Source organism: Orcinus orca, chromosome 14 (assembly GCF_937001465.1).
Source record: "Orcinus orca chromosome 14, mOrcOrc1.1, whole genome shotgun sequence".
Taxonomy (NCBI): Eukaryota; Metazoa; Chordata; class Mammalia; order Artiodactyla; family Delphinidae; genus Orcinus; species Orcinus orca.
This window is the reverse complement of record NC_064572.1, coordinates 24433673-24453663: the sequence shown is the minus strand read 5'-3', so window position 1 is coordinate 24453663 and position 19991 is coordinate 24433673. Positions and strand designations below refer to the sequence as shown.

At 36.1% G+C, this 19991-nt stretch overlaps 1 pseudogene; it reads left to right on the top strand.

Moving 5' to 3' along the window:
• Positions 1-11910: 11910 nt before the first annotated feature.
• On the top strand, positions 11911-19665 carry LOC101283780 (DNA topoisomerase 2-binding protein 1-like; annotated as a pseudogene).
• The last annotated feature ends 326 nt before the right edge of the window (positions 19666-19991 follow it).

Here is a 19991-nt window from a genome sequence, read left to right as displayed (position 1 = left end):
TATATAATAGATGAGAAAATTAAAATATGCAGGGGAAACCTGCATTATTATAAATTGGATATCAACAACTAGCATCCCAGTCAGGAAAATAAATAAAATTCTATTATCAACACTTTCTAGAATTTATAGTGTACTATAATAATACAGTAATAGAGTAGAGTTACTCTAATTATAGAGTTACTTAGTTAGAGTTACTTAGAGTTACTTAGTAACTTAGAGTTACTCTAATTAATACTCTAATTATAGAGTATTACTCTATAATAATAGAGTACTATTATTATTCACATTTTATGAATGAATAAACTAGCCACAGGGGGAAATATATATACACACACACATCATGGAAATGATTTTAAGTTTGAGAACTCATTGAAATTTCACAAAAACGATAAACAAATGAAACTACGTACTATATGACATCTATAATATCACATACCATTAAAGAAATTTAAACAAATAACCTACTTAGAAACTGAGAAACAAAATCCAACAGTATGATGTTCAAAGTTTTCCTGTCTCTAATTAATATTAATTAGATATATAAACATAGAATATAAAAAGTGAAGCCAATAAAAGTTCAAATGGCTAATAGCTATGTAATGAGATGCCCTAATTTATCCAAATAAATATAAATTCAAAACACGAAATTTCATTTTTCTTCCACTATCAAATCTAACAAAATGTACAATTGTATAAAATTTTGTTGAATGTATTTAAAAGAAGATGCCCTCACACCTATAACTAAAAGTGTTAATTAATGACAATTTTTGCAATAACATTTGCTATATCAATAGAAATTAAATATACATATATTGTTAAACCAAGCTATGTGGCTGACAAGGTCTTGGTGCTCTAGCCGAGTGTCAGGCCTGTACCACTGAGGTGCGGGAGCCGAGTTCAGGACATTGGTCCACCAGAGACCTCCCGGCTCCATGTAATATCAAATGGCAAAAGCTCTCCCAGAGATCTCTAACTCAACGCTAAGACCAAGCTCCACTCAACGACCAGCAAGCTGCAGTGGTGGACACCCTATGCCAAACAAATAGCAAGACAGGAACACAACCCCACCCATTACTGGAGATCCTGCCTAAAAGCATAATTAAGTCATAGGCACCCCAAAACACACCACTGGATGCAGTCCTGCCAACCAGAAAGACAAAATCCAGCCTCATCCACCAGAACACAGGCACGAGTCCCCTCCACCAGGAAGCCTACGCAACCCACTGAACCAATCTTAGCCACTAGGGGCAGATATAAAATACTATGGGAAGTACGAACCTGCAGCCTGTGAAAAGGAGACCCCAAAAACAGTAAGTTAAGTAACACGAGAAAACAGAAAAACACACAGCAGATGAAGGAGCAAGGTAAAAACCCACCATATCAAACAAACGAAGAGGAAACTGGCAGTTTACCTGAAAAAGAATTCAGAGGAATGATAATAAAGATGATCAAAAATCTTGGAAATCGAATGGAGAAAATACAAGAAACATTTAACAAGGACCTGGAAGAACTAAAGAGCAAAAAAACAATGATGAACAACACAATAAATGAAATTAAAAATTCTCTAGAAGGAATCAATAGCAGTAAAATGGAGGCAGAAGGATGGATAAGTGACCTGGAAGATAAAGTAGTGGAAATAACTACTGCAGAGCAGAATAAAGAAAAAAGAATGAAAAGAATTGAGGACAGTCTCAGAGACCTCTGGGACAACATTAAATGCACCAACATTAGAATTATAGGGGTCCCAGAAGAAAAAGAGAAAAAAGGGACTGAGAAAATATTTCAAGAGATTATAGTGGAAAACTTCCCTAATATGGGAAAGGAAATAGTCAATCAAGTGCAGGAAGCACAGAGAGTCCCATATAAGATAAATCCAAGGAGGAACACGCCAAGACACATATTAATCAAACTATCAAAACTTAAATACAAAGAAAAAATATTAAAAGCAGCAAGGGAAAAACAACAAATAACATACAAGGGAATTCCCATGAGGTTAACAGCTGACCTTTCAGCAGAAACTCTGCAAGCCAGAAGGGAGTGGCAGGACATATTCAAAGTGATGAAAGGGAAGAAACTACAACCAAGATTACTCTACACAGCAAGGATTTCATTCAGATTCAATGGAGAAATTAAAACCTTTACAGACAAGCAAAAGCTAAGAGAATTCAGCACCACCAAACCAGCTTTACAACAAATGCTAAAGGAACTCCGCTGGGCAGGGAACACAAGAGAAGGAAAAGACCTACAATAACAAACCCAAAACAATGAAGAAAATGGTAATAGGAACAAACATATCGATAATTACCTTAAATGTAAATGGATTAAATGCTCCAACCAAAAGACATAGGCTGGCTGAATGGATACAAGAACAAGACCCATATATCTGCTGTCTACAAGAGACCCACTTCAGACCTGGGGACACATACAGACTGAAAGTGAGGGGATGGAAAAAGATATTCCATGCAAATGGAAATCAAAAGAAAGCGGGAGTAGCAATTCTCATATCAGAGAAAATAGATTTTAAAATAAAGACTATTACAAGAGACAAAGAAGGACACTACATAGTGAACAAGGGATCAATCCAAGATAAAGAATAACAACTGTAATTATTTATGCACCCAACATAGGGGACCTCAATACCTAAGGCAAATGCTAACCACCATAAAAGGGAAAATTGACAGTAACACAATCATAGTAGGGGACTTTAACACCCCACTTTCACCAGTGGACAGATCATCCAAAATGAAAATAAATGAGGAAACAAAAGCTTTAAATGAAACATTAAAGAAGATGGACTTAATTAATGTTTATAGGACATTCCGTCCAAAAATAACAGAATACACATTCTTCTCAAGTTCTCATGGAACATTCTCCAGGATAGATCATATCTTGGGTCACAAATCAAGCCTCGGTAAATATAAGAAAATTGAAATCATATCAAGTATCTTTTCTAACCGCAGTGCTATGAGACTAGATATCAATTACAGGAAAAGAATCTCTAAAAAATACAAACACACGAAGGTTAAACAATACACTATTAAATAACCAGGAGATTACTGAGGAAATCAAAAACTACCTAGAAACAAATGACAATGAAAACACAATGACCCAAAAACCTATGGGATGTAGCAAAACCAGTTCCAAAAGGGAAGTTTGTAGCAATACAATCCTACCTTAAGAAACAAGAAAGATCTCAAATAAACAACCTAAACTTACACCTAAAGCAATTAGAGAAAGAAGAAAAAAGCCCAAAGTTAGCAGAAGGAAAGAAATCATAAAGATAAGATGAGAAAGAAATGAAAAAGAAATGAAAGAAATGATAGCAAAGATCTATAAAACTAAAAGCTGCTTCTTTGAGAACATAAACAAAATTGATAAAACATTAGCCAACTCATCAAGAAAAAAAGGGAGAAGACTCAAAGCAATAGAATTAGAAATGAGGGGCTTCCCTGGTGGCGCGGTGGTTCAGAGTCTGCCTGCCGATGCAGGGGACATGGGTTCATGCCCCGGTCCGGGAAGATCCCACGTGCCGCGGAGTGGCGAGGCCCATGAGTCATGGCCGCTGAGCCTCTGCGTCCGGAGCCTGTGCTCTGCAATGGGAGAGGCCACAACAGTGAGAGGCCCACATACCACAAAAAAAAAAGAGATGAAAAAGGAGAAGTAGCAACTGACACTTCAGAAATACAAAGGATCATAAGAGATTACTACGAGCAACTATATGCCAATAAAATGGACAACCTGGAAGAAATGGGCAAATTCTTATAAAAGCACAACCTTCTGAGACTGAACCAGGAAGAAATAGAAAATATAAACAGACCAATCACAAGCACTGAAATTGAGTCTGTGATGAAAAATCTTCCAACAAACAAAAGCCCAGGACCAGATGGCTTCACAGGCGAATTCTATCAAACATTTAGAGAAGAGCTAACACCTGTCCTTCTCAAACTCTTCCAAAATACAGCAGAGGAAGGAACACTCCCAAACTCATTCTACGAGGCCACCATCATCCTAATAGCAAAACCAGGCAAAGATGTCACAAAGAAAGAAAACTACAGGCCAGTATCACTGATGAACATACATGCAAAAATCCTCAACAAAATACTAGCAAACAGAATCCAACAGCACAATAAAAGGATCATACACCATGATCAAGTGGGGATTATCCCAGGAATGCAAAGATTCGTCAATATATGCAAATAAGTTAATGTGATAAACCATATTAACAAATTGAAGGAGAAAAACAATATGATCATTGCAATAGATGCAGAAAAAGCTTTTAACAAAATTCAACACGCATTTATGATAAAAAAACACCCTTCAGAAAGTAGGCATGGAGGGAACTTACCTCAACATAATAAAGGCCATATATGACAAACCCACAACCAACACTGTTCTCAATGGTAAAAAACTGAAACCATTTACTAAGATCAGGAACAAGACAAGGTTGTCCACTCTCACCACTATTATTCAGCATAATCTTGGAAGTTTTGTGGGTTTTTTTTTTTTGCAGTACACGGGCCTCTCACTGTTGTGGCCTCTCCCGTTGCAGAGCACAAGCTCTGGACACGCAGGCTCCGGACGCACAGGCTCAGCGGCCATGGCTCATGGGCCCAGCCACTCCACGGCATGTGGGATCCTCCTGGACCTGGGCACGAACCTGTGTACCCTGCATTGGCAGGCGGACTCTCACCTACTGCACCACCAGAGAAGCCCCCTCTTGGAATTTTTAGCCACAGCAGTCAGAGAAGAAAAAGAAATAAAAGGAATCCAAATCAGAAAAGAAGAAGTAAAGCTGTCACTGTTGCAGATGACATGATCCTATACAAAGAGAATCCTGAAGATGCTACCAGAAAACTACTAGAGCTAATCAATGAATTTGGTAAAGTAGCAGGATACAAAATTAATGCACAGAAATCTCTTGCATTCCTATACACTAATGATGAAAAATCTGAAAGAGAAATTAAGGAAACACTCCCATTTACCATTGCAACAAAAAGAATAAACTACTTAGGAATAAAACTACTTAAGGAGACAAAAGACCTGTATGCAGAAAACTATAAGACACTGATGAAAGAAATTAAAGATGATACATACAGATGGAGAGATATACCATGTTCTTGGATTGGAACGATCAACATTGTGAAAATGACTAGACTACCCAAAGCAATCTACAGATTCAATGCAATCCCTATCAAACTACCAATGGCATTTTTCACAGAGCTAGAACAAAAAATTTCACAATTTGTATGGAAACACAAAAGACCCCGAATAGCCAAAGCAATCTTGAGAACGAAAAACGGAGTTGAAGGAATCAGGCGCCTGGATTCCAGACTATACTAGAAAGCTACAGTAATCAAGAGAGTATAGTACTGGCACAGAAACAGAAATATAGATAAATGGAAGAGGATAGAAAGCCCAGAGATAAACCCACGCACATATGGCCACCTTATTTTTGATAAAGGAGGCAGGAATATACAATGGAGAAAAGACAGCCTCTTCAATAAGTGGTGCTGGGAAAATTGGACAGCTACATATAAAAGAATGAAATTAGAGCACTCCCTAACACCATACACAAAAATAAACTCAAAGTGGATTAAAGACCTAAATGTAAGGCCAGATCCTATAAAACTCTTAGAGAAAAACATAGGCAGAACACTCTATGACATAAATCACAGCAAGATCCTTTTTGAGCCACCTCCTAGAGTAATGAAAAGTAAAACAAAAATAAATAAATGGCACCTAATTAAACTTAGAAGCTTTTGCACAGCAAAGGGAACCAAAAACAAGGTAAAAAGACAACCCTGGAATGGGAGAAAATATTTGCAAATGAAGCAACTGACAAAGGATTAATCTCTAAAATATACAAGCAGCTCATGAGGCTCATTATCAGAAAAAACAAACAACCCAATCCTAAAATGGGCAGAAGACCTAAATAGACATTTCTCCAAAGAAGATATTCTGACATTACAACAAATACATGAAAGGATGCTCAACATCACTAATCATTAGAGAAATGCAAATCCAAACTCCAATGAGGTATCACCTCACACTGGTCAGAATGGCCATCATCAAAAAATCTACAAACACTAAATTTTGTAGAGGGTGTGGAGAAAAAGGAACCCTCTTGCACTGTTGGTGGGAAGGTAAATTGATACAGCCACTATGGAGAACAGTATGGAGGTTCCTTAAAAACTAATAATAGAACTACCGTACGACCCTGCAATCCCACTACTGGGCATATACCCTGAGAAAACCATAATTCAAAAAGAGTCATGTACCACAATGTTCACTGCATCTCTATAATAGCCAGGACATGGAAGCAACCCAAGTGTCCATTGACAGATGAATGGATAAAGAAGATGTGGCACATATATACAATGGAATATTACTCAGCCATAAGAAGAAATGAAATTGAGTTATCTGTAGTGAGTTGTATGGACCTAGACTCTGTCATACAGAGTGAAGTAAGTCAGAAAGAGAAAAACAAATACTGTATGCTGACACATAAATATGCTATCTAAAAAAAAAAAAAAAAAAAAAAAAAGGTCATGAACCTAGGGCCATAGGGCCAGAACAGGAATAAAGAGGCAGACATAGAGAATGGACTTGAGGACATAGGGAGTTGGAAGGGTAAGCTGGGACGAAGTGAGAATGTGGCATGGTCATATATACACTACCAAATATTAAATAGACAGCTAGTGGGAAGCAGCCGCATACCACAGGGAGATCAGCTCCGTGCTTTGCGACCACCTACAGGGGTGGTATAGAGAGGGTAGGAGGGAGACGCAAGAGGGAGGAGATATGGGGATATATGTATATGTATAGCTGATTCACTTTGTTACAAAGCAGAAACTAACACACCATTGGAAAGCAATTATACTCCAATAAAGATGTTTAAAAAAATTTATCATACAAATACCATTTGTACATGGATAAAAAGGCATTTGTAAAATTGCAATATTGTTCACATTAGAAAAAAAATTTATAGATTAGTTCCATAATTACTTTATGCCCTAAATGGAATAGTGCGTGCCCTTTGAAATGGTATACTTCCTTCATGTTTATCACACTTATGTCAATATATATGAATGGAAAAATCTAGGTACAGAAAGCTGAATTCTCTAGGCCATTTCTCAAGCAATTACAATCATGTATAGTTAGCTTATGCTACTATTTCCAGGAGGTTGTCATTCAATGGCAGAGATGGAGAGGTGGGATCAAGATGGCAGGGTAGGAAGATCCTGAGCTCACCTCCTCCCATGAGCACCAAGGCTACAACTACATGTAGAACAACTTTCTCTGAGAATGACCATAAAACTAGCAGAACAGCTCTCCTACAATTAAGGACATAAAGAAAAAGCACATTGGGGAGGGTTGGAGGGACAGAGATGCAATTTAGTCAGAACCCATATGCCCAGCATGGCAACCCATAAGTGAGAGGGTATATTACAAACTCAGAGGTCATCCCGAAGAAGGGAAGGGTTCAAGCCCCATATTGTGCCCCTCAGCCATGGGAACTAGCACTGGGAAGACAAGCCCCCATAACTGGCTTTGAAAACCACTAGGTTTTATGAAACGGAGAGCCAGAGGGTAGTAGGAAACCAAGACTCTGCTTTTAAAGGGCTTGCACACAAACGTACTTATTTTGAGTTCCAGTGCAGAGGCAGCTGATTGAAATGTACCTGGTGCTCTAGGTGGCCTGGCAAGACCAACCTAGCATGCCCCCGGCCCATGCCTGGCTCCAGCTTTAGCACTCCAACCAGTTGTCAGCCCCAGGTGCACCCAGGGAAAAGTCTTGGGATGTACCTGGGACCATGTCTAGACCACCCAACAAGACAGTGGCCCCTGGCATGCTCTGAGAGAAGCCCTGGCCCACACCCATTCCAACTTCAGCCCTCCAGCCAAAGCCACTGGACACAGCAGTTTACATAGGGATATTCCTACACAAGGCCATACCTAAAGACTAGGAGAGGTAAAAGTTTTGCCTGTTTCATAGAAATAAACACAGAAAGTCAAACAAAATGAGAAGATAGAAGAATTTGTTCCAAATAAATGAACAAGACAAAATCCAAGAAACAAAAAAGTTAGTAATACAAAGGTAAGTATTTTACCTGATAAAGAGCAATGGTTATAAAGATTGTCACTGGGATAAAATGGAGAACCACAATGAGAACTTGAAGAAAGAGTTAGAAACTATAAGAAAGAAATAATTAGAGTTGAAGAATACAGTAAATGAACTAAAAAATACACTAAAAGAAATGAACACTAGATTAGATGATACAAAGGAATGGATCAGCAAACTGTAAGAGTAATGGAAATCACTCAAGCTGAACAGAAAAAAAGAATAAAGAATTTAAAAAATGAGGATGGTTTAAGAGACCTCTGAAATAACATCAAGCATATTAACATTTGCATTATAGGAGTCCCAGAGGAGAAGAGAGAAAAGGGCAGATAAATTAATTGAAAAAATAATAGCTGTAAACATGCCTAACCAGGGAAATAACGCAGAAATCCACATCCAGGAAGCGTAGAGAGTCCCAAACAAGAAGAACTAGATCAAAGAGGTCCACATCAAGACACTTTAAAAGATACACAAAATAAAAGATGTAAAAAACAATGTTACAAGATTAAATGTCAGGGGGAATAAAAATGCAGAGTTGTTAGCATGTGTTCAGATTTAAGAGATCATCAACTTAAAATAATCATAGGTATATGTATATATTTACATAAGAAACAAATGGTAACCACAAACCATAAACCTATAATAGATACACACATAAAACAGAGAAAGAATCCAGACATAACACTAAAGATAGTCAACAAATCACAAAGGAAGAGAGAAAAATATAAGAAGAAAGGCACAAAAATCAATACAAAAATAACCAAAGAGCAATTAAGAAAATGGCAAGAAGTATATACCTATCAATAATCACTTTAAATATAATGGACTAAATGCTCCGATTAAAAGACATAAAGTGGTTGAATGGATTAAAAAGAAAAAAAACAGATCATATGTATGCTGCCTACAAGAGACTCACTTCAGATCTAAACATAAAGGCTGAAAATGAGGGGATGGAAAAATGTATTCCATGGAAATGAAAATGAAAAGAAAGCAATGGTGGCAATAGTTATATCAGACAAAATGGACTTTAAAACAAAGACTGTAATAAGAGACAAAGAAGGACACTACATAATGATAAAGGGATCAATCCAAGAAGATATAACAATTGTAAATATATATGCATCCAACATAAGAGGACTTAAATACATAAAGCAAATATTAACAAACATAAAGGGATAAATTGACAGTAACACAATATTAGTAGGGGACTTTAAAACCCCACTTACATCAATGAACAGATCATCCAGACATAAAATCAATAAGAAAACCATGGCTTAAATGACATATTAAACCAGATGAACTTAATATATATAGAACATCCCATCCAAAAGCAGCAGAATATGCATTATTTTCAAGCGCACACAAAACATTTTCCAGGATAGTTCACTTCTTAGACCACAAAACAGTCTCAATAAATTTAAGAAGTCTGAAATCATATTAAGCACCCTTTTCTGGCAACAACACTATGAGACTAGAAATCAACTACAAGAAAAAATAAAACTGCAAAAAACAAGCATGTGAATGGCAAACAATGTGCTACTAAACAAACAATGGGTTACTGAACAAATCAAAGAGGAAATCAAAAAGTAACTGGAGACAAATGAAAATGGAAACAAAATGATCCAAAATCAGACACAGCAAAAGCAGTTCTCAGAGGGAAATTTACAGCAATACAAGCCTACCTCAAAAAACAAGAAAAATCACAAATAGACAATCTAATCTAGCAAAAGAACAAACACAACCCAAAGTTAGTGAAGGAAAGAAACAAACCAGATCAGAGCAGAAAAAATAGAGATTATGAAAGCAATAGAAAAGATCAGGGCTTCCCTGGTGGCCCAGTGGTTGAGAGCCCGCCTGCCGATGCAGGGGACGTGGGTTTGTGCCCCAGTCCGGGAGGATCCCACATGCCGTGGAGCGGCTAGGCCCGTGAGCCATGGCCGCTGAGCCTGCATGTCCGGAGCCTGTGCTCCACAACGGGAGAGGCCACGACAGTGAGAGGCCCGCGTACTGCAAAAAAAAAAAAAAAAAGAAAAAAAAAGATCAATAAAACTATCAGCTGGTTCTTTGAAAAGATAAACAAAATAAATTACCCTTTAGCCAGACTTGTCAAGAAAAAATAGAGAGGGCCAAAATAAATAAAATCAAAAACTGAAGAGTAGAATTGTCACTATTTGTAGACGGCATGACACTGTATAGAAAGCTCTAAAGACTCCACCAAACAAACCACAGAATACATGAATTCAGTAAAGTTGCAGGATACAAAATTAAAATGCAGAAATCTGTTGTGTCTACATACACTAACAACAAACTGTCAGATGGAGAAATTAAGAATACAATCACATTTACAATTGTATCCAAAAAATACCTAGGAATAAATCTAATTAAGGAGGTAAAAGACTTGTACTTGAAAACCTATAAGACATTGATAAAAGAAATCAAAGATGTCACAAATAAGTGGATATACTATGTTCTTGAATCAGAAAAATTAATACATGTAAAATATCCATGCTACCCAAAGCAATCTACATAGTTAATGCAATCCCTAACAAACTACCAATGGCATTTTTCACAGAACTAGAATAAATGATTCTAAAATGTGTATAGAAACACAAAGACCCTGAATAGCCAAAACAATCTTGAGAAATAAGAGCAAACTTGGAGGCAGCATGCTCTGTGTTTTCAGACTGTATTTACAAAGCTATAGTAAGCAAAGCAGTATTGTACTGGCAAAACAAACAAACAAACCAGACACACAGATCAATGGAACAGAATAGAGAACAAAAAATAAACCCACACTGATATACACAATTAATCGACAGGAAGGAGCCAAGAAAAGACAGTGGGGAAAAGACAGTTCCTTCAATAAATGGTACTGGGAAAACTGGACCACTCCAATCAAAAGAATGAAACTGTGCCACTTTCTTACACCATATATGAAAATAAACTCAAAATGGATTAAAGACTTAAATGTGAGACCTGAAACCATAAAATTCCTAGAATAAAACATAAGCAGTACCCTCTTTGACATCTGTCTTAGCAATATTTTTTTGGCTTTGTTTTCTCATGCAGAGGCCAGAAAGGCAAAAATAAACCAATGGGACTACATACATCAAACTAAAAAGACTTTGCACACTGATGAAAACTATCAAGAAAAAGAAAAAGGCCACCTACTAAATGGGAGAAGATATTTGCAAACAATATATTTGATAAGTGGTTAATATCTAATGAACAAGGAACTCACAAAACTCAACATGAAAAATTAAAAATGGGCAGATGATCTGAATAGATATTTTCCAGAGAAGACAGGCAGATGGTCAGCAGGCACATTAAAGGATGCTCAATGTCACTAACCATCAGAGAAATGCAAATCAGAACCACAATGAGATATCACCTCACACTTGTCTGAATGGCTATTATCCAAAAGATAACAAATAACAAGTGTTGGTAAGAATGCAGAGAAAAGGGAACCTTCATGCACTGTTGGCGGGAATGTAAACTGGTGCAGTCACTACTGAAAACAGTATGGAGGTTCCTCAGAAAATTAAAAATAGAACTACCATACAATCCAGCAATTCCACTCCTGAGTATTTTTCCCAAGAAAATGAAAACACTAATTCAAAAAGATATATTCACTCCAGTGTTTATTGCGGCATTATTTACAACAGTCAAGATATGGAAGTAACCTAAGTGCACATTGAGAGATGAATGGATAAAGAAGGTGTGATATACCTGTACTATGGAATATTACTCAGCCATAAAAAAGAATGAAATCTTGCTATTGTGACAACATGGATGGGCCAACAGGGTATTATGGTAAGTAAAATAAGTCAGACAGAGAAAGACAAGTACTATATGATTTCACTTATATGTGGAATCTAAAAAACAAAACAAACAAACATAATAAAATGGATCCAGCCTCACAGCTACAGAGAAAAAACTTGTGGTGCTAGAGGGGTGGGGTTAGGGGGATGGGTGAAATAGATGAAGGGGATTAAGAAATACAAACATCCAGCTATAAAATGAATAAGTCACATGGATGTAAGGCAAAGCACAGATAATACAGTCAATAATTTGTAATAAATTTGTGCTGTGAATGATGGCAAATAAACTCATTGTGGAGATCATCTTTCAATGTATAAAAATATCAAATCACTATGTTGTACACCTGAAACTAATATAATATTGAAGTCAACTATACTTTAATAAAAATATTAAAAAATAAATGGCAGGGGTAACTTCTTTTGGAACACATGCAATATATTTTTAATATGTAAGGGCACATAAAATATATTCTTAAGAATATTCTTAATATTCTTAAATATGAGCAGCTTAGTGCAAAAGGCAAAATAATTTCTTTTTATAAAATAGAAAACAAAAATATAATTATATTAAAATAGAAACTCAAATATTAATTACTTTATGAGCAAAAAACATAAAGAACATGGAAATGTTCATGGTGGATTATATACCAAAAATGTAAAAATGAGTATAACTAACACATATGCACATCAAAAGATGATATCAACCAAACTATTAATTCTTTAGTCATTTTCTTTTGGTGGACGTTTAGAAAAGTTTGCATTTCTCTTTTTTGGGGGGCATCTGTATTTTATAAACATTTATTAATTTGCATTTAAAAAATTCTAAATACCTACAGTGATATAAAAAATGTTTTGAAATAAAATTTACAAAATCATAAAACTTAGGCAAAGCCTTGATGTTCCCTCTCTAATGCCCCAAACTGTAAAATTCCTTATATTTGAAAAATAGATTCATCTTTCATAAGTACATTCTTATATGTTCATATAATATATCCATTGCAAAAAATAACAACATAAAAATCTTGCCACTATAAGAAAAAAATTATTTGGATGCTGGTCTATTTCTTTCACATACTTTTTGTTTTGTTTTCATTTATTTGTTGATCATTGGAAAACCCAAGAGATTCTGAATGCACGATGAATTCATAGGGAAAATAATTGAACATTACACATTTGAAAAGTAAGTCTTCTCTCCCTGAAGCTTCTTAACCCTTCTTCCCATAACAAATAGTGTTACTTGTAATGTGTGCTTGCAATGAGATTCTACATATAAACAGGCATAGTGTGTGTGTGTCTGTGAGTATGAGTGTGTGTTAGTTGAATGAATATTTATATAAAGAGAGAAAACATAAATAGTGGCATTATATAGTGTTTTCTTCTCATTATTTACTATATATTCAGGTTTTCATTTTACATAACAAAAGAGATATATTATTTTTAAAGGATTGCATATTGTTCTATTGTGTGGCTCTAGGATAATTTAAAGTTTCAGAGTGTTAGAGATTTTGGTTATTCATTTCCAGTGTTTGTTTATACTTTAAAATTTGATCAAATAGTCTCTGTGCAGATACGTCAGTACTTTGGCTGTATTTTTGGAAGGGAAATTTCTGGATCAAAAACAATAAGCGTTTTAAAAAAGTTCTGATATATAGTGTTAAATTCTTCCTCATACATTTTAAGTCATTTTTATCAATAGATCATATAAGGTATTTCACATCTCTTTGGTAACAAAAAGTATCTTTGCTATTATTAAACAGAGATTTTTAATTCTGGTTTTAATTTGTATTTCTTTGACCTTAAGAGATATATCATCTTTTCATTCACTGAGTAGTCATTTGCCTGTTTTTGTGCATGTGAATATGTCTGTATGGAGAAAGTGAATAGTCTGTTTATGTCTGTATGGAGATGTATGGAATATGTCTGTATGGAGAAAGTGAATAGTCTGTTCATTTTTCCAATAGATTGTTTGATTTACTTTTTTCTCATGAGCTGCAAGAAATCTTTAAGTACTAAGGATATCAATCCTTTGTTAGCCATATTCTTTGCACATATTTATTTGCAGTTTAATTACTCATTTGTCTTTTGACTTGCTTTATCTAATTGTGCCCAGATCCCCTTCAAAAGAATTCATTGACCCAACTGCTGCCTGGGGAGCTGTTAGTTGAGAGTCTTTAGCTGTCAATTTCCTACAAATTGCCTCAGCTTCAGTTTATTTGCTCTCTGCAAGATAGGTCCTTCTGGAGTGGCCAATAACTAATGATTGATTCATTCTGGGGTAAAAAAGCCTCCCAAGGACACTCCTTAATACACACCCTGAACACTAAATTCTGAATCAGAATTTACTTCTCAAAGAGTGCAACTTATGCCACACACACACACACACACACACACACAGTATTTACAAAGTTGTGTTCCCTTTATAGCTTCCTTAATTCTATATATGCCTCATCCAGAGGTAAATTCACTCCTCAAGGAAACCTGTGTTCATATATAATATTATATATATATATAATATATATATCTACAAGTGAGGTAAATTATACATTACAAATAATGTAAATTATAAATATATAATTTTTACAAAACATATCTATAAATAATGTAGAATATCATTTTGCACATTTAACATTTTCTAATATATATCACCACTTAATTTTTTCACTAACTTTTTTTCAGATTCAACTATTTTGTTAGAAATGGCTTAGCTCATTCATTTTACCTGCTATAAGGTATTCCACCATATAAATACCCACTGTCCTGCTGATGGTCATTTAAGTTGTTTTCTGTTGTTCACTATCAGGTATATTTTTCCTCATGCATATGTGCATGAGTTTCCCTGTAGTACATATAACTAGGAATGGAAATTCTTGTTCAAGCAGATGAACATCTTTAACATTACTAGAGAATTCCAAATTTATCATAAATGAAATTTCACAAATGTTCTAATTCTAAAACATGTTCTCCAAATAATTTTTTGCTTATCCATGAGATAGGTAAGTGGATGGAAAAATCATCTCCCATTAAACTAGGTGCCAGTTGCATAGTGGGTGGAAGATGAATTCATGACATTAGCCCTATTTAAGTCAATACCTTCCTCCCACTCCCTGAGGTAGGACCTTTGGAAAGCTTTGTTTTATAATCAATTTTCTGATATTCACTGCTTATCATTGAACACTTTTTTCTCTATTAACCTCATAACTCTCATGCTGTAATAAGTTTGAAGTTCTGGCCTATTTTTTTATAAGCATCGTTAACTTTTGTGGTAGAAAAGGCCTTCAGGCTATTTTGGCTCTCTTGGGATCTCAGAATTCAAGGTATTTCTGCACTTGCTGTCTTTAATTAAAACAAGGGAGCAAACATATCTTTCCAAAATGTACCTTTTTCATTGTTTAATTGTGAAAGCATGTGAAAACTGGATTTTGCATCTGCTCCCTGTTCCTCAGACACTAAGCTTTACCTGGTCTTCCGACTTTATCATTTCAGTGAGAGCTCTTATTTAGGAGTCAAATGTGTGAGGAAAAAAGTACTTATGGTGTCTCTGCAAGCTTCTTCCCGAACCATTTCTGCTTTCTCTGCCATGAACAGCTTTTATTGAACTCAGTCTCCTCTAACATAGCAGCTCTTCCTCCCACTGTAATTAATAACTATGAAAAATCTAATATCTCTGCCTCATGGCTGCTCCAACTGAAATAGTTTTAGACTGTTTCTTAATGCAGGTTCAGATCCTTCCTACAAGCAAGCACATATATTTCTATACAACTGGATGTCAGTGGAATTCCTCTGGAAAGAATTTGAAATGGTAGAATAAGAAAGAGATGAGTTTGAATCCTCTGCTCAGTGCTTGTGTGCATTCAGTTATGTTAATCAAACTTTTCAAATTTTCAATTGCTTTATCTGCGAAATGACAGTATTTTTACCTGTCAGGCTATTTGTGAGGATTAACTAGAAAAATTAATGTAAAAATTTCTAAAGGAGTATCTGGCACACAGTAGGCTCTTAATAGCTTTACTTCTTGTTTTGTTTCTCTTGCAGAAACCATTTCTCATATACTTTTAATTAAATGGTAAACCCTTATTTGATTCAAAAATATTTAAAATAGCAAAATATGTGAGACTATTTCAAGTACCCAATATTTCATTGTAAACTAAAATAACCATATTTAAATTGCACTTCTGCATCAAATTATTTCATTTGTTTTTTTACTTATATTCATTGTAAACTTGTAGACTTGATATCTATATGTTAATATTCTTGGCTTTGTCATATACAGTAATCACTTCTAATTCTATTCTGCTTGATAATCACATTTCCAATATGCTGTATTTCCAATATACTAACATCCTTACACTTCAGTTTGTCTCAGATTGGGTCAAAAAATTCTCTCATTAACTCTAGTTAGAGTTCCAGTTTCCAACATTTTGAAGATTCACCAGGTAACTTTATTATGTTTTCCATGATTCATCTTGATAACTAGCCTCTTTTTTTAAAAGTTTTTTTTAAGGAAACTCCATACTGTTCTCCATAATGGCTGTACCAATTTACATTCCCACCAACATTGTAGGAGGATTCCCTTTTCTCCACAATCTCTCCAGCATTTTTTGTCTGTAGGCTTTTTGTGAGGTGATACCTCATTGTAGATTTGATTTGCATTTCTCTAATAAGTAGCAATGTTGAGCATTTTTTCATGTGCCTGTTGGCCATCTGTATATCTTCTTTGGAGAAGTATCTATGTAGATATTCTGCCCATTTTTTGATTGGGTTATTTGTTTTTTTGATATTGAGCTGTATTAGCTGTTTGTATATTTTGGAAATTAATCCCTGTCAGTCACATTGTTTGCAAATATTTTCTGTAGGTTGTCTTTTCATTTTGTTTATGGTTTCCTTTAAGTTTAATTAGGTCCCATTTGTTTATTTTTGTTTTTATTTCCATTACTTTAGGAGATGGGTCCAAAAAGATATTGCTGCAATTTATGTTAGTGTTCTGCCTATGTTTTCCTCTAGGAGTTTTATAGTATCCAGCCTTACACTTAGGTTTTTAATCCATTTTGAGATTATTTTTGTGTGTTGGAGAATGTGCTAATTTCATTCTTTTACATGTTACTAAAGGATCTAGCAGTCTCACTCCTGGGCATATATCTGGAGAAAACCATAGTTTGAAAAGATACATGCATCCCAGTGTTCATTGCAGCACTATTTACAATAGTCACAACATGGAAGCAACCTAAATGTCCATCGACAGATGAATGGATAAAGAAGATGTGGTACATATATACAATGGAATATTACTCAGCCATAAAAAAGAATGAAATAATGCCATTTGCAGCAACATGGATGGACCTAGAGATTATTATACTAAGTGAAGTAAGCCAAAGAAAAATATCATATGACATAGCTTATATGTGGAATCTAAAAAAATGATACAAATTAACTTATTTACAAAACAGAAATAGACCCTCAGACATAGAAAACAAACTTATGGTTACCAAAGGAGAAGTGGAGGGAGGGATAAATTAGGAGTATGGGGTTAACATGCACACACTACTATATATAAAATAGATAACCAACAAGGACCTACTGTATAGCACAGGGAACTATACTCAATATTTTGTAATAACCTGTAAGGGAAAGGAATCTGAGTAAGAATATATATATATATATATATATATTTATTTATTTACATATGTATTACACTTTGCTGTACACCTGAAATCACTTTGCTGTACAACTGAAACACAACAACATTGTAACTCCACTACACTTCAATTAAAAAAAAAAAAGAAAGAAAAATAGATTCCTTTAAAAACTTTTTCTCTTTATCCACATACTCTTAGTCCCAAAATGAGCTTGGATATCAGTGCAGGGCAAGATGGCAGACTTTGTAATAACCTCAGCTGATTCAACAATGAAGGATGACGAGCCAGACCATTTGCCCATAGAAGAAAATGATATAGACAATATGACCACCAGTAATAAAGAATCAGTAAATTCAAGTGGAAATGGAAGGAATAACTAAAGGAGCTCTGACACAGACCTTGGAGATGAGAGAGAACTTTCCAAAGCAGCTGCTGGAGATAATGTCTGCAACTTCAGTAGTGAAACCCCAAGGGCAGAGGACTTCCGTCTCAAGAAATGGTTGTAATAGTGCCTCTTCAAACCCTAACCGCACTCGCTCTGCCCACAGCCGACAAATTAGAGTCCTGAAGGCACTGAGGCAGTCTCGCCAAACTGATGTCAACACAGAGCCCTCCCAGAATGAACAGATCATCTGGGATGAAGCCACAGCCAGGGAAGAGAGAGCGAGACTTGCCAGCAATTTGTGGTGGCCTAGTTGTCCCACACAATACTCTGAGCTTCAGGTTGACGTTAAAGAATTGGAGGATTCTCCTTTCCAGGAGCCTTTACATGATTCAGAAATTGCTGAACACGCTGTGATCCTGGGAACACATGTGTGACTGAAGCCCCCAAACACCCGATCTCTGAAGAACTGGAAACTCCAATAAAAGACAGCCCCCTGATCCTTACGCCTCAAGCTCCAGGTATTGCCTTCCCCCTAGCCAACCCACCTGTGGCTCCACACCCTAGAGAAAAGATGATAACGGTAAAGGAGACTCATGAAGACTTAAAAAAAACAGTATGTATTTCAGCTGTCATCTCTGAATCCTCAAGAACGTATTGATTATTGTCATCTGATTGAAAAACTAGGTGGATTAGTGATTGAGAAGCAGCGCTTTGATCCTAACTGTACACACACTGTTTTAGGGCATCCATATCAAAACGAGAAGTATTTAGTCTCAGTGGCAGCTGGGAAGTGGGTGCTTTATTGCTCCTACCTTGAAGCTTGCAGGACTGCTGGGCGTTTCATGCCAGAAGGCTAAGAACGGGGAAGCAGTTCCATACTTCATGTTTTGACTGGAATCAATGTACAGCAACGAAAAGTAGCACTTGCAGCGATGAGATGGAGGGGAAAAATCCAGCAGAGACAAGAATCGCGCATTGTTGAGGGAGCATTTAGCAGGTGGAAGATTACTTCACATGTTGATAGGCCCCGAGAAGCAGGATCCAAATGCCTTCTTCAGTCAGGAGGAGCAAAAGTGCTACCTGGTCATTCTGTATCTTTATTTAAAGAAGCTGCACAGGGGCTTCCCTGGTGGCGCAGTGGTTGAGAGTCTGCCTGCTGATGCAGGGGACACGGGGTCGAGCCCTGCTCTGGGAGGATCCCACATGCCGCGGAGCAACTAGGCCCATGAGCCACAACTACTGAGCCTGCGCGTCTGGAGCCTGTGCTCCGCAACAAGAGAGGCCGCGATAGTGAGAGGCCCGCGCACAGCGATGAAGAGTGGCCCCCGCTTGCCACAACTAGAGAAAGCCCTCGCACAGAAACGAAGACCCAACACAGCAAAAATAAATAAATAAATAAACTCCTACCCCCAACATCTTCTTTAAAAAAAAAAAGAAAAAAAAAAAGAAGCTGCACATCTCTTTTGTGACTTTAATAAACTGATACCAGATGACTCGGGAGTTAATATAGAAGAAGCTGCTGCCCAGAATGTGTACTGCTTGAAAACGTAATACATTACTGATTTTCTTATGCAGGAATCCCCTCCTCAAATAGAAAATTACTGTCTACCAGAAGCTGTTTCATTTCTTCAGAATAATAAGGAACCTGGGACTGGATTCTCACAAAAGAGGACAGCTCGTACACAGAAAAATAAAATCGAATGACGTAGAGTATAGTAATTGTATTTACTTAGGTACCAAATGCTAAATGGTTTTTAAATTAATAGCTTGAATGTGACTGTGATGGATTTGTATAGTAATTTAAAGACAAGAACCTGAAGAATTCAGCTTCAGTGTAACGATGAGCCTGCTTGAAGTTAAACACCTGAAATTTTAATCATTGAAATATTAACTATTCCTGAATGGAAAGTTACCTGAAATAACAAAACACAACTCCTTAGCTAGCTTGTCATTAAACCATATTGACGTGTGTACGGGGCTTTTTGTTATTTATTTTCTTGTAAATATCCGAGTCTGTAGCTTAGTGGAAG